This window comes from Carcharhinus amblyrhynchos, chromosome 12 (genome assembly GCF_965287045.1).
Source record: "Carcharhinus amblyrhynchos chromosome 12, sCarAmb.v2.hapA, whole genome shotgun sequence".
Lineage (NCBI taxonomy): Eukaryota > Metazoa > Chordata > Chondrichthyes > Carcharhiniformes > Carcharhinidae > Carcharhinus > Carcharhinus amblyrhynchos.
This window is the reverse complement of record NC_137335.1, coordinates 45,833,967-45,847,407: the sequence shown is the minus strand read 5'-3', so window position 1 is coordinate 45,847,407 and position 13,441 is coordinate 45,833,967. Positions and strand designations below refer to the sequence as shown.

The window sequence follows — 13,441 nt, the reverse complement described above, 5'->3', positions numbered from 1 at the left end:
TAGTCTATTCTGTTGCCTCTTCAGCTTGAGGATTACGTTCCCACCAACTCCCTGATCATGGTCTCTTTCCTGGTCTTAAACGTCTAGTTTTACCCTATGCTCTGAATGATACAATAAGAATATAGGAACAAAGGAGGCCATTCACTCCTTTGAGCCTGCTCCACCATTCAATCAGATCATGGCTGATCAACTACTTCAAAATCATTTTCCCTTACTATCTCCATTTGTTTGATGTTAGTCACCTCCAGAATTGTATCAATTTTTGTCTTGCATATGCTCAATGATTGAATTCCACAGCATTCTGGTGTGAAGTATTCCAAAGATTCACCATCCTCTGAAGAAGGCATTCCTCCTCTTCTCAGTCTTAAATGGTGTACCCCTTAACCCAAGATTATGTCCCCTCGTTTTACTTTCTCTAGCCGGGGACACATCTCATATACATCCACCCTATAATGCCCTGTAAAAAAATCAGTTTCAATAAGGCCACCTCTTGTTCTTGGCGACTCTAGGGAACACAGACCCAGTTTCCTCATAAGAAAATCCCACTATCCAAGGGACTAATCTGGTGAACCTGTGTTTCACGTGATATATGGTAAGTATATCCCTCCTCAGATAGGGGAACCAAAATTGCTGTGGCCTCACCAAAGTTCTATATACTGCAACAAAAAAATCCTTGCTCTACCTAAATCCTAAGTTTTAGAGTCATAAACAAGAACACCCAAGTCCTTTTTGACCCCCACACTTCTACTCTCTCACCATTAGTAGATTGGTAGATTGGTAGATTGGTAGATTAGTAGATTGGTAGATTGTGAGGAAGGGTGTCGAAGTTTGCAGGGTGACTTGGACAGGTTGCAGAGCTGGGCCGCGAGGTGGCGGATGGAGTTTAATGCGGAGAAGTGTGAGGTAATCCATTTCGGTAGGAATAACAGATGTGTTGAGTATAGGGCTAACGGGAGGACTTTGAATAGAGTGGAGGAGCAGAGGGATCTAGGTGTATGTGTACATAGATCCCTGAAAGTTGGGAATCAAGTAGATAAGGTTGTTAAGAAGGCATACGGTGTCTTGGCGTTTATTGGTAGGGGGATTGAATTTAGGAGTCGCAGCGTCATGTTGCAACTGTACACAACTCTGGTGCGGCCGCACTTGGAGTACTGTGTGCAGTTCTGGTCCCCACATTACAGGAAGGATGTGGAGGCTTTGGAGAGGGTGCAGAGGAGGTTTACCAGGATGTTGCCTGGTATGCAGGGGAGGTCCTATGAGGAGAGACTGAGGGATTTGGGGTTGTTTTCACTGGAAAGAAGGCGGCTAAGAGGGGATCTTATAGAAACATATAAGATGATTAGAGGTTTAGATAGGGTGGATGGTGATAGCCTGTTTCCTCGGATGGAGAAATCTAGCACGAGGGGGCATGGCTTTAAATTAAGGGGGGGTAGTTATAGGACGGATGTCAGGGGCAGGTTCTTTACCCAGAGGGTGGTGAGGGACTGGAATGCCCTGCCTGCTGCAGTTGTAAATGCGCCTAGTTTGGGGGCGTTTAAGAGATTGGTGGATAGGTTTATGGACGAAAAAGGAGTGGTTTAGATTAGTGGGTCAATGTTTTTTTTTAAAAATAAGACTGGTCGGCGCAACATTGTGGGCCGAAGGGCCTGTTCCGCGCTGTAATGTTCTATGTTCTATGTTCTATTAAAGAAATATTTTACCTTTTTGTTTTTTTTTACCACCGAAGTGAGTAACTTCACACTTACTCATTTATGTAACATCTGCCAAATTATAGCCCATTCACTTATCCTGTCCAAGTACCTGTGAAGCCTCCTTGCATTCTCCTCACAACTTATGTTCCCACACAGTTTGGTGTCATTAGCAAATTTGGAAATATTACAATTAGCCCTCACATCTAAATTATTTATACATATTGTGGAGCTAATTCTCATTCTTGCAATACCCCACTAGTAACAGCCTGCCATCCTGCAAATGCTCCAGAGAATAAATATACATGTCAAAGAAAACAATTGGGGTTTTCACTGTTGAGTCTCATTAAATCCCTGTGAAAATCTTCATCCCTCAACGCAACAGCAAGGCGATCTTTCAGCTGCAGATACCTGGTCGAACTGAAGCAAGATCCAGGAAGGCAATGTGGTCAACAACTTCACCAGATCCAGGGATACAGAGACCAGGTCCTTTTCTTTGGTTTGCTTTTAATCATAAAACTTACGCTGTAGCTTTGAAAGACTACTCTTGTCCCTAAAAACTAATGCCTGGATGTCAAAAATCTGCCACAAACCTCTTTGAGCATCTGCAACTTTTTCCAATATTTCCTGCCAAGCTTTTCTGTACAGATGTTCCATCACAAATTCTGTGGACTCCCTCTCATTGATGCCACTGGATGCTATATCCAACCCATTCTCAACCACCAGGTTATTGAACATCTCCAGTCTTCCCCCAAATCTATCCAGCTTCCCACCCTGTGGCATGGTATCAATAATGGGATATGTCATGCATCCCCTGTTACATTAAAGGAAGGCACACTGGAAGCAGTTCTCTGATCACTGCTTCAACTCTCAGCTTCATCCTGTGCTTCTGCTGGAACTGCAGCTGCTTCAGCCTCCCTAGTGGGGCAGGTGCAGTTCAAGTTCCTATCCCATCTGTTTTATCTCAACCAGGCACTGTTCTGTTTTGTCTGTCATAACCTAATGCTTGTTTTGTGGAATCATACCAATTATGCCAAGAGGAATTGTGTGGTTTCATAATCTATACTGCATGAAGGTTAAGAAAAAAAGTCCACCAGTATCATAACTGTATAAACTGTCAAGGGAAAGTATAACTTTCAGGAACAAACTAGCTACAGAGAATATTCACTGCCGATGCTCCAGATATTTTTCTTATTCGGGGCCTTGGCTAATCAATACAGTCAGTCACCATGCTTGCTCTACTGCCTGGTTCCTGGCTGCAGTCCTATTCTCTCATGAATAAGGATTCTCAGACATTGGTGCTGCCATTCAGTTTGACTCAGTTTTTGATTCTCTCCCTGACTCCTTTGCCAATCTTAGGGCTTCAATCTGCTCTAAGCTCCTGCCGCTCACAAGCTGTGGACTCATTCTTGCTGCTTTCACTCTCGCCTCTCAGTATCTGGCTCTGCCCCTCAGCTTGTCAAAGGCATTGCTCCCTGCAGGGACAGGCAAATCTGTTCTTCTGCACAGTGCTCTCTCCCAATACTGAAACCTGTTACTGGAAGCCCTGCTATACTAAAGACCCAAATGTAGATTTCATGGGAGACCATACGATGGCACTTTGTTCAAATGCATACAATGGCAGAACCTGGTTTTGGATTAACCAAAACCTTTCATGAATAAGATTCAAGAAGTTTCAAAATGCAGATGATAAGATCAATATTGGAGCAGCCATACTGAAAACTGTACTAGCAAATCATAAGCTAGACAGACCTTCTATGCAATGGATAATTTAACAGCTAATGGCTGTTCCTATAAAATTAGAAAACTTATAAAATGATACAAGGAAAACATAAGGAAATTCATTATCCACTGCAATGAATACATACAAGTTTTCAAGAAGGTAGATTTGAAGACAGAAAGGGAGGCAATTTTGAAAACAAGTACCCCGAGATGATGGGAGGAATATAATTAGGTCCCAGTCTTATTGGAGGGCGGAGTTTTGCATGTTCTGATACAGTTTAAAATTGATGCTACTCATTATAATGAACAAATTGGAAAAAGGTTCTTCATCAATACCCTCAACATTAGAATCAGGGAAATAATGGTTATCCTTCTCTTGTCATAACTAACAGTTGTATCATCAAGGTGCCAGAATGGTGGGAAAGAGATTCACAGAAGTTAATTTTTTTTTCAAAGGTTTCAAATTAAATGTTTTTGCTGGTGATAAATAGCTCTTTCTTGGCAAGAAATGTCAGTTAATTGATGAGGCAACATTAGGATTGTGCTGAGTAGGCCTGCACAGTTTTCTGAATACCGATTGAGTTGCTAAGTACAAGGTTTTACCTCCAGTACCAATGTGTGATCTTCATCAGTTTTGTTTAAGCAAGTTAAAGAACATGACATGCTCTACTTGTTTTAAAAAAAGTCTCTTTATTTACTTAGGCTGGGTAGCCTTGAATTTGAGTAATAAAGCATTGTACGGGTCTACAATCAGCTTCCTTAACAAAACAATGTGCTACTTCCTCATGTGTTAGCAAGCGGTGTTCAGCAGCATTGAAAAAATTGTGTTGTGAACAATAAAAAAGGTGGTCCAGAACAAAGTGAGCTTCAGAATGTCAATCTTCTGCTACTCAGGATTTTCCTGCATCATAAAAAAATGTATGATACAGTCCAGATGAGCATTATATTGTTCAATTCAATTCAGGTAGTTAGAGTTTGATATATAGGAAACAAGGGTGGCTGGTGCCATTTAACTCAAACCTTGAGGAATACTTTCAGCTGCAGTTTTGTGGCTGTTTAGAAAATGTCAACACGTTTCAAGAAGCTACTAAACAAATAATTATGCGACCAATAGACCAATCCAACAGAACCTGGAAACTCACTGCTTAAAAGGTTTTTTTCCAGAATATTCCAATTGGTACCTTTCTGCTATCAGGTGCAGCCAGTTACTGAAGGAGAGTAATAGTGGACAATTAACTTTACCTTGATAACAAAGCACTCTGGATAAAGTTAGCTTTAATCTTGAATATTTGTACCTGTTTAGGCATCTTTAACAGGCACTTTGTTAAGATCGTGGAAGCTTAAAACAGAGCAAAAGGCAGTTCACTTTACTCAGGTTACAAAACCATCTGAATCCTGACAACATTTTTACTGGGTCTGAGAGCGACAGCTTCCTGGGATAATGACCAATATGAACATTAAATAACTTCTTCTGAAGCACTTATTCAAATATTCAAATCTTTTATCATTTTTGTTTTCATTGTTGGGCTGAGAGACTTGCTGGCACCCCAGAATTTGTCACTCATCCCTCATTGTTCTTGAAAGGTGGTAGTGAGGCACTTTTTTGAAGTGGTGTAGACCATGTGGTGTATGGAGGGAGTTTCAAGGTTTGACTCAGCGTCATTGAGATAAAGTTCCAAGTCAGAATGATGCGGTAGGAAACAAAATGCACTGATATACTTAAAATGTTCTCTGAACTTTGTCAATACCTGTGCAGCCTGAAAACAAAATGAATACCCCATCAAAAATAAATCACTAGAAACCTGAACAACATGACACAATGCACTTGACTACTGAAAATGTATATTTGAAATGAAAGAAGTTATTGTTTTTCCATTGATCACCCTTCTGTGATCCTTGTCCGCTTTTACTGTTCTCACTTTGTTTAGTTCAGGGGATATCATAAGATTGAGGCCTTGCTGTTTTAGCTTTCTAATTTGTCAGATACGTAATTCGATAATATAACTTGGAACAATGCCATTCAGCCAATTGTGTTTGTGCTGCTACCTTGCAAAGACTATCCAAATGGATCCTTCTCCTGTACCTTCCCCGTGGCTTTACAAATGCCTTTTCATTTTCACGTACGTAAATTTCCAGAAACCTTTTGAATGTTGCTATTGTATCTGCCTCTCAATCCTTTCAAGCAGCATATACTGAATCCACTAGGGTTAACGGAAAATAAAGTGGAGCAGATTTAGGACATTCTACAGTCCATTTGCACAATTTCTCAGTACAGATTTCACTTCCTGATCTGTTCACCGAAATGGGAGGCTGTAAGCATCTGCAACTCTATAGGTTCCAGTTAATGTCACAGCAGTGCCTCAGCCTAATGACTTCTTTATTCCTAAAATAAGTCTATCCTCATCCTGATATAGACTTCCAAGAAGAATTTTGACTGCTTCTTCGCATCCTGAGTGCTGATGAAAAGAAAATCCTTTTTCTGCTAAAAGTTTGGTACTGAAGTGTGATTCCACTTCAATACCTCATTCACTGAGATAAATAAGAAAAACATTGAAAGCCAAAGAGTTATTAAAAAAGACAAATATCAGAAGTACATGGCAGGTGCATCAGCATCAGAAAGGAAAAAGAAATCCATCTGGATGAAGAGTACCTGTTTGCAATATCAATGTGACTTGTCTTTTAGATATGGAAAGAGTTGTGATAATCCTTGTAAATCCTTCAACACTTCAAGCTGTGGAAGTCTTTACGCTTCACGGCTTCTTCAATAGACTTCATAAAATTTAGATTTATGACACTTGGAAGTATAACAATCAGCAGAAACTGGTACTGGAAAAAACCTTCCTGAACTCAATAGAGTTTGAAGACATAGCTCTCAGCAACTATTTGTATCATAGTAGGTCAGATGGGAATTGCAGCCAACGGAAAGAAATTCTCACACAAACCAATAGCAAGTGAGAAAATAAACTTTCTCACTGCAGATACAGGAGGAGAAAATGAACCAAAGGTGACCACATGGGAACACAGGAAGGACAAAGCATTTGGTACAAGTAGCAACTCTCTTGAAAGCAAAACAGGCATCACTTGTCATCTTTAAAAGAAGTTAGCCATGGTATGTGAAAGATAATAATATAACCATCTATCTAAATGTTTTGTATATTTAATACAAAGATTATTCTAATTTCACAACTTTCAACATTTGCTTATGATCACATGTATTGGAAAAACTGGTTTTCCTAAACTTGTTAATGAACATCTTTCAGTTTAAATGTTAAAAATGAAACAAAATTAAGAATACATTTCTACACCCAGCCAATAATTTTCAATTTTCAGGTTTCTTCTTAGCAATTCATTTTTGTTCTTTTTGTGGCTAAGTGCACCTATTTGTATTCTTGTTGGTAGGCACAGTCAACACTCAGAACATTTTTTTTAATCCTTTTCTTTGCATTCCATCAAATTAACATTGGCAAGCCATTTAATTCTGACACATGAATGAATTCTAAAAACAGTTGTAGCTTTAGAACACAAAAGGTTGTTGCAAATGAGCAGTGCTATAGAACAGAACTAGTACCTGTAACTGAATGTACTAAAATGAAAGATACCAGTTGCATATACGTGCATGCATTTATGCACAAATATATCTCCTGGGTAACGAATAGAAGCCTGGAAGGGGCTTAAAATAAGGAGGAAAATAAGCAACAGCTATAAGTTGAGTCCTGTCAGAAACCTGGAGGCGCAAGAATCAAGTGGGGAGATCTGTAGAACGAGCAGATGTTTATGGCCGAGACAAAGTCAGTGGCAGGTGCAGGAATATGAAGGAAATCAGAAATAGGACAATTGTAGATATAAATTATAATTTATTTGCCCCTCATGCTATTATATTTTTCTTCTGCTTGTTTTTCATAGTGGCATTAAGATTTACACATGGAATTAGAAGACCTGAACATGAAACTACAAATAGAAGTTTATCACACAGGTATGTTTGTATGCCCACATTTATGCATGCATGTTTGTCCGCCTATTTTATATTTGTGGAAATCACATACTAATCATGCATATTTTCACACATATATAAAATACACTAGACAATAAACATGTATAAGTGTATGTGCAATAAGTTGTGTGTAATAAACTTTTAAATGGAAATCTTTGACCACAGGTTTGTGCAAAGGGATATGAGCTAGTGATTAGTCCTTTCCTTCCTCTGGTCTCAAAATCAGCAGTTGATCAAACCACCATTTGAAGACTGACTTGATCACTTGGTACAAGATAGATACCATTGCAGTCTTATTTTAAGGTTCAATTGAGATTTGTCAAATCAAATAGATATTGTTGTTGTTGACACATTAATCTGTGTTCAAACTTTAAATTAAATTGCTGCTGCAATAATTTATGGTCTTGAAATATTCAAGTATTTTCTTTCTTTGGTTTGATTAATTTCATTGTTTCCTTGATGTGCAAAGGTAAAATACTGCAGATACAAGAAATCTGAAATAAAAAGAGCGTGCTGGAAATAAATGCTTTTTAGGAACCCTAAAAAACTTGATTCTGACAAGTGCCTACTCTTCAAAATTTTTTTTTATATATATTTCAAACTTCTTTTAATGTCATAGATGCTGAATGCAATGTTTATGTTAGTTCCATTGATGTAGAGAATCTAGAAGGATCATAATAGTTTATGGATATTGACAATAACCAGTGGTGAAACCTATCCAATAAATATTCTGTATCATGTCTTGTGAAGAATTACCAAATTTCACCTCTGAACACAAAAAAAAATTCAGATTTTCACATCAAGGAATAGAAAGGAAAATGCTGCAAATGCTCAGCTGGTCTGAGAGCATCTGAGAGAAGAGGTGTGAAGGGAGAAACAGACTGAACAGGTGAAATTTTACCAACATCACTATTAAATGGGTACAGGCCCATTTATAGGTCCCAACCTCAGTAGCATCTAGGTCCCCTGTCTGCACTATTTTTCTGGAGGCAGGCAATTAAAGGATCATCTTTGCTTTCGCCATCCAATTAGGGATGCAGAGTAAGCTCTATAGATGGCAAGGTCAAGTGGAAATCTACTATTGTCATTGAATAGCTCCTATTCAAAGCTATTAGCACTGAACATGCCTGCCCCTCCATGGAAAAAATAAACTGCTTTGTCCACTATTTTTAAAATGCTCATCATGCAATTGTGAGGTGTGACTTGTAACATTATATAATGCCATTCTTTTGCACATCATAGTGGTGCATAAAAAAAGGCTATTGGAGATGCCGTCAAACAACACAATTACGTCTCAATATATATTGGACTGGAACTTCCATAGACTAGTAATCAGAGTTGGATTGCCGCTCCCCTCCTACTCACCCAAATTTCTTTTTGATCCCATTTCACCCAACCTTCTGACTCAGGCTGGACAATATTGGAGCAATGCAGCATGTTCCCACAGTGCAGCAGTGTAGTGTCAAGGGCAGCTCAGTTGGATGCAAGGAGCCTGTAACCCCTTTTTACAGCATGTGGGGAGAATGGTTCCTCTTGCTAGTGACACCAGAACTCAGGGCCATAAATATAATTTAGCCACAAATAAATCCAATGGGGAATTCAGGAGAAATTTCTTGACTTAGAGAGAAGTTAGAAAGTGGAAGTTAGTACCATTGGGAGCAACTAATGCATTCAAGGAGAGGCTAGATAAGCACAGGAGGGAGCAAAGCCTAGAAGGATATGCTGAGGGGGCTACATGAGATGGCACAGGAGACAGGTGTGGAGAAAAAATATAATGTGGACATGTTGGGCCAAATGTCCTGATTTCTTGGTTCTATTTCTTTGTAACCATTAAATATGTTTGCTTGTTTTTAGAAGAGCTAAACCAATTTGAGGCCCAACATGCTGTGAAACACAATGTAAGGTGTATGTTTGTACCTCAATGCTTCATAGAGCAGGGGAAGATTTCCTCTTGCATTATTTGTAATGTGATTATTTGCCCATTTTTAATTGCGTTACAAATAGAACACTAAGGAAACATTAACCCCCACAGCGAGCTTCTAAATTAGAGCCCAGATTTTTACAATAGAGAGCCACTCCATCTTGGCAAAAATGACAGACTAGCTCAGAAATTCAAGTCCTGCCACAGAGCATGGCACTTCGTATTTTTGTGGGGATGAACTGGAATTAGGCTGGGGTCGATGCATACATGGCTTACAGAGGCAATTGATTATGAAATTACAAGCTATCTCCACTGAAGTTGGACTCCGGTACCCTGGATGTGTGAAACTCAGTGTCCAGATGAGATCAGTTAAAAGTTGATCTGAAGTTGATGAATTGTTAGGATAAGGTGGGTACTCTTTTGGAGAGGTAAGGTACTGCTTTGATATGGTCCTGGGACACATTTGGGAGAGGTAAAGCACCCTTGCAAATTGTGCACAGAAATGTCAAGACTGTTATAGAACTGTCAAGGAAACTAGGTGACTGGATATGGAGGGGGTAAAGACACAGTGGTTGGTGGTGTAGGTATGCATGAGTTGGCACTAATTTTCACAGGGACACCAATGGCTATGGAGATGTTGAGGGTAAGAGGTTCTGGAGTGTCAGTAGAGTTGCATGGATTGTCAAAAGGAGTAAAGGGACCAAGGGGGTTGGATGGGAGGTATGAAGTAGCATAGGTTGGTATGGATGAGGCATGGACAGTCTATGGGGGTTGTGGCAAAAGGAGGTGGGGGGGGGGGTGAGGCCCATTTTTGTTTTAATTTTGTTTTCAGTTAATTCCACAGCATACTGGAGCACTAATGGAGACTTTTCGCCCATCTGCCTCCGCACCCTGCAATTCCCACACTCATTCAGGATACAATGGGTTTGAATTCTAATCTAACACCCCTTCCCCAGAATGGAAATCAGAATTGCGAATGGCTATTTTTAAAGGTCAGGTTCATAGAGCTGGAAATTCTCCCATCTTTGTGCACCCAAACTGGGAATGAAAATCTGGGCTTAGTTGTTCAAGTGTAGGGGGCTACAAATGTAGGGTATTGACTGTCACAGCAAGAAAAAAATCAAAGTGTGAGGCACCAACAGTTGCTGTTGTATATTCTCATAACTGCCAGTTAAATAATGCTGTTGGCAGGAGGGAGAATTTTCCACTGCCTGCTTGGCTGTAGATGGCGTGTATCTACAGCAAAAATGAGGAGACTCATTGATTTAAAGTATGCAAACTTCCTGAATTATTATTAATTCTTCAATGTCATATTTAAACAGAACTAGAATTAATAAACACAATTTGAAAGATAAATTTGAATTGATGAAGTTGCAATTGGAAACAAGTCCTGAAAGAATGTCAGAACTGGGATTAAGTATGATAGTAAATTTCCCTGAGTCACTTTCACTCAGTAAAAAGTCTGACAACACCAGGTTTAAGGCTGCCTCGCTAAATATTTTTAAGACGTGGGTTGATGGGTTTTTGATAAGCGAGGGGATTAAGGGTTATGGGGAGAGGGCGGGAATGTGGAACTGAGCCACGACAGATCAGCCATGATCTTATTGAATGGCGGGGCAGGCTCGAAGGGCTAGATGGCCTACTCCTGCTCCTATTTCTTAAGTCCAACCGATTTATTTGATAGTACACTCACTAGCTTTCAGGGTTAGTCCCTTCATCAGGTGAATGGGATTCACCTGACAAAGGGACTAACCCCGAAAGCTAGTGAATGGGATTCACCTGACGAAGGGACTAACCCCGAAAGCTAGTGAGTGTACTATCAATCGGTTGGACTTAAACCTGGTGTTGTCAGACTTTTTACTGTGTTTACCCCAGTCCAACGCCGGCATATCCACATCATCACTTTCACTCACCAGAACTGGCTAATTCTCTCACCATTTTACCATTCATTATTATTACTGGTTCAGTCCCAATAAACAATTAACTACTGTGTATTCCAAAAAGTATCTTTCAACTGAATTCAAACTCAATAAACATAACATTTGTGTTTGGAATTCATTGTCAGTATGTAAAAAGTTTGAGAGGTCATTCTGTAATGTGTGGGAAATCAGAAGTGAAAGAAATTAAATATTGTGAATTATAGTGGTTACACATTCCTGTTTCTGCTGATGTACCCAAATGTCTCTTGTTAACATATTAAATAGATTGGTTAATAAGGTGTGTAGTCTAACTGCTTTGTGCAAATTTGAATTTTGTTGGCTGTACCTTTTCAGAGATGGCTGGACACAGAAATGCACATTGTAACAATTCTACTTCATGAAATATAATCTTAAAACAAAATACCAGGAACGAGGGTGAATGAGAAAACACAAAAACAGGATGATGAAAAGTAATATCAACAAAAAGAATGGACAAAAGTCATAAATGTAATGTTTTATGATTCCATAACATTTTCATTATGTAAATCAGTAAAATTACAAAATAATGTATACAATGATCAAAATAGTGTTTAACCTTTAGACTGTGATATATTGTAGATAGAAATTAATGCATTTAAAATTATACAATATTAGTAGAGCTTCTGCCCTGGTTCTGTGCAGAGATTCGTCAATGCAGACATATTTTTAATATATAGTACAATGTTCATATATTTCTGTTTATATTTTGTAGTTTACATTTAAACAGCATGCTAAATAATTGGTTCACTGACATTTCCCCAAATTTCTTCTGGTCCTATTTAGTGGGTGAATACTCTGCCTGTTATTTTAGCCCTGAATCCCAAACCACTTTTCAGGGTCAGAGTGTGTTAAATTACCAAGCAGACCCCAGTGCCAGCTGGGACATACTTCATTGGGGATGGGTGGAGGGTGAAATTTCTGTTGCACTTTGCCACAGAATAAGTAAATCCAGATATATCCGGTTTGTAGCCTGATGAACAAGATTTTTGTAATCCAATATGGTGAAAAAAGTGTCCCATTTTCAAAAACAGCCAGTTTTGATAAATTAAAGCAAATGCTGAGAAATATGTTGGGGGCGATTCTGCCAAAAAAATGTTGAATTTGATAAAATCTGGAGTAAATTACATTGGGTTTTTCAGCGAGAGTTTAAAAAAAACTCCTCCAGTGTGTGCAAAGTCCACTCTCGTGTATCATGTTAAAAATCAGTGGACGGGGCCTATCCCCGCTGGAGAGGCCAGCGGTATTGCGCTGAGGGGGCCACTGCACGTGCACTGATCTGTCAGTGCTGAGACCAGTGCATGTGCAGTGGCCCCTGGCTATTAGCCTACAGATCGCTGACCAGCTTGATCGTTGGCCAGCCCTGCGATCCCACAATATCGACAGTGTGATGCCCACCATGATCACTGGTCTCCCAGACATGTCCGCCAGTCTCAACCTACCCATCGTCCCTCCCCCACCAATCCAGACTGCAGAGTGGCAGCAGGACCCCACAGATTGCCCTCGCAGAGGTCCTGCCCCATTATGCCCCACCCCCTTGGCACTGCCCACCAGGTATGCCCCCTTGGCATTGGCACTTTATAGCCCTTGGCCAGTGCCAGGGGCACAGGCTGGCACTGCCAAGCAGTCAACGTTCAGGGCACCCCCCTGGTGCCCAACTCTCTGGGGTGCCTCAGTTGCCTCCCCTTCACTACAGGGGTCAGACCACTAGCTCCCCATTAGTGGGGTGTGATAATAATCCCTGCTGGAGTGAAATACTGGCGATGGGAAGAGGCTAGTGGTCCCAGAGATTTCAGACCAGGGCCTACTAATTGCATTCAAATTTCATTTAAATTAGAGGCTGCATAACTTATTCAACACTGCGCCAATTTCTGGCACTTTTTGTGCCTGCAAAATGACCTCTGCTAGTCTCTTGGCCCACTGCGCTAAAAAAGCAGCACAGCAGGATGGGAAAATCGCTCACATTTTCTTGTGTGTCTCCCTCATTCATTTGTGATCATAATAAATGACCCAAATACAAATATGATGTGCTCAATTCATCCAGCATTATTGATAATTGCAAAAAGGGACGGAGGACAGAACATCAGGCCATGTCCCGAATTCCACTCTCGCCCATCCAAACTTAAACCAAAAGGAAATTTAGATCCCCCATAGGAGAATAAAA

General features: G+C 40.0%; 1 protein-coding gene across 1 annotated transcript in view; it reads right to left on the bottom strand.

The window, feature by feature from the left end:
* The window catches only part of nrxn1a (neurexin 1a), a 1,747,513-nt gene that overhangs the window by 723,260 nt on the left and 1,010,812 nt on the right, over nucleotides 1-13,441 (bottom strand). The window lies entirely within an intron of this gene.